The sequence below is a fragment of the Pseudophryne corroboree genome, unplaced genomic scaffold, assembly GCF_028390025.1.
Source record: "Pseudophryne corroboree isolate aPseCor3 unplaced genomic scaffold, aPseCor3.hap2 scaffold_859, whole genome shotgun sequence".
In the NCBI taxonomy this organism is placed as follows: Eukaryota; Metazoa; Chordata; class Amphibia; order Anura; family Myobatrachidae; genus Pseudophryne; species Pseudophryne corroboree.
This window is the reverse complement of record NW_026970438.1, coordinates 223,855-226,779: the sequence shown is the minus strand read 5'-3', so window position 1 is coordinate 226,779 and position 2,925 is coordinate 223,855. Positions and strand designations below refer to the sequence as shown.

Here is a 2,925-nt window from a genome sequence, read left to right as displayed (position 1 = left end):
TACTAAATTAAACTTGCTTCATTGGAAAGGCAGCAAGATGCATCCTCATTTCAATGTCTACTGAAATAATACAGGTTGACACCAGGAAACATTAACGCCACTGCATCCTTGCTGCTTTCTCATGTGGAAGTCTGTTTAATGTGAAAACAAGGTGATATCTAATTAGCACACAGGTAAGGAATTAAGAAAATCTTATTTAAGGGTGAAGATGTTTCTCACAAAATCGTTGCCCCAATGCATCATTGAAATTCAAGCTGGAAAGATGATTTTAAAATATCACTTGTACATTTTGTATTGCTCTTCTGGTGACAATGTAGTTTGTTTTTGTCAATTACCATTTTAATAATAGGGTAAAGAAAATGAAGTGGATTTTTGAAAGAAAACAATACTGTCAATATACTATTAAAACAAATTAAAATGGTAAAAGTTATTGTACTTTAAGTAAAAATAAAAGAGACAAAATATCAATCCCAGTTTTGGATTACTTTAATTAACAAAAAAAAAATGCATATAGCAGAGGATAGTTTCAATCTGCCTACCTCTGGGTTATGGGCCCAGCATGCTTCCATTGCAGTACTCTGCTGCACATGTAAGTTCAAGAGATCCTGAAGCACTCACTCATCATGGGAAAGTACCAATGTGTTTCTTCGTTGGTTGATGGAAGAAACATCTTACAAAAACTCTCCAGATTATTGACTTTTTAAAGCAGGGCTGGCCAAACCAGTCCTCGAGATCTACTAACAGTTCACATTTTCTAGACTACCTAGCTGGTGCACAGGTGTAGTCATTACTAATTAAGATGTGCTGCATTCATTCCTAACTGACCATTCTACAGATCTCCAGGAGGCCTGGAAAACATGAACTGTTGGAAGATCTCGAGGACCGGTTTGGCCAGCCCTGTTTTAAAGTTTTTCTAGGAAACGTTTTAGATGAATGCTTATTAGCCTTTGTCAGTATGGACTTTTGCAAAGTGTCTCTGTGGCACAATCAGTTAGTATGTACGGCTATTAACCAAAAGGTTGGTGGTTCAATCCCACCCAGGGACCTAATTGACCTTATCAGATTTTGGTGATCTTTAAGTAGACAAGTCAAAATTTCAAACCCCCTGTTATGGTGTAGGGTACCTGGCCTTCTCTGATGTAATCAGAGTTAGATTTGATTCAGTGATTTTATAAAAACAGCTAGGAAGCACAATTTAGCAGTGGGTTGCAGAGAAAAAAAATATGCTGGCAGAAAAATCCAATTGAGTGATTAAACAGCTCTTTATTTTCTGGCTTTATTTTTATGCTAACAAATTTGTTCTCTGAAAAGTGTCCACAAAGCCAAGTCTCTGATTAACACCTTTGTAGGGATGGTTTTTCACCTATTACTAAATTAAACTTGCTTCATTGGAAAGGCAGCAAGATGTATCCTCATTTCAATGTCTACTGAAATAATACAGGTTGACACCAGGAAACATTAACGCCACTGCATCCTTGCTGCTTTCTCATGTGGAAGTCTGTTTAATGTGAAAACAAGGTGATATCTAATTAGCACACAGGTAAGGAATTAAGAAAATCTTTATTTAAGGGTGAAGATGTTTCTCACAAAATCGTTGCCCCAATGCATCATTGAAATTCAAGCTGGAAAGATGATTTTAATATATCACTTGTACATTTTGTATTGCTCTTCTGGTGACAATGTAGTTTGTTTTTGTCAATTACCATTTTAATAATAGGGTAAAGAAAATTAAGTGGATTTTTGAAAGAAAACAATACTGTCAATATACTATTAAAACAAATTAAAATGGTAAAAGTTATTGTACTTTAAGTAAAAATAAAAGAGACAAAATATCAATCCCAGTTTTGGATTACTTTAATTAACAAAAAAAAAATGCATATAGCAGAGGATAGTTTCAATCTGCCTACCTCTGGGTTATGGGCCCAGCATGCTTCCATTGCAGTACTCTGCTGCACATGTAAGTTCAAGAGATCCTGAAGCACTCACTCATCATGGGAAAGTATCAATGTGTTTCTTCGTTGGTTGATGGAAGAAACATCTTACAAAAACTCTCCAGATTATTGACTTTTTAAAGTTTTTCTAGGAAACGTTTTAGATGAATGCTTATTAGCCTTTGTCAGTATGGACTTTTGCAAAGTGTCTCTGTGGTGCAATCGGTTAGTGTGTTTGGCTATTAACCAAAAGGTTGGTGGTTTAATCCCACCCAGGGACGTAATTGACCTTGTTATCAGATTTTGGTGATCTTTAAGTAGACAAGTCAAATTTCATACCCCCTGTTATGGTGTAGGGTACCAGGCCTTCTCTGATGTAATCAGAGTTAGATTTGATTCAGTGATTTTATAAAAACATCTAGGAAGCACAATTTAGCAGTGGGTTGCAGAGAAAAAGAAATATGCTGGCAAAAAAAATCAAATTGCGTGATTAAACAGCTCTTCAATTTCTGGCTTTATTTTTATGCTAACAAATTTGTTCTTCATTACGTCCCTAGGTGGGATTGAACCACCAACCTTTTGGTTAATAGCCAAACACACTAACCGATTGCGCCACAGAGACACTTTGCAAAAGTCCATACTGACAAAGGCTAATAAGCATTCATCTAAAACGTTTCCTAGAAAAACTTTAAAAAGTCAATAATCTGGAGAGTTTTTGTAAGATGTTTCTTCCATCAACCAACGAAGAAACACATTGGTACTTTCCCATGATGAGTGAGTGCTTCAGGATCTCTTGCACTTACATGTGCAGCAGAGTACTGCAATGGAAGCATGCTGGGCCCATAACCCAGAGGTAGGCAGATTGAAACTATCCTCTGCTATATGCATTTTTTTTGTTAATTAAAGTAATCCAAAACTGGGATTGATATTTTGTCTCTTTTATTTTTACTTAAAGTACAATAACTTTTACCATTTTAATTTGTTTTAATAGTAT

General features: G+C 35.6%; 1 non-coding gene across 1 annotated transcript; it reads right to left on the bottom strand.

Moving 5' to 3' along the window:
* Positions 1-2,479: 2,479 nt before the first annotated feature.
* Positions 2,480-2,553, bottom strand: TRNAN-AUU (transfer RNA asparagine (anticodon AUU)). Its single transcript has one exon. It is a non-coding gene; the product is annotated as a tRNA-Asn (tRNA).
* Positions 2,554-2,925: the final 372 nt, after the last annotated feature.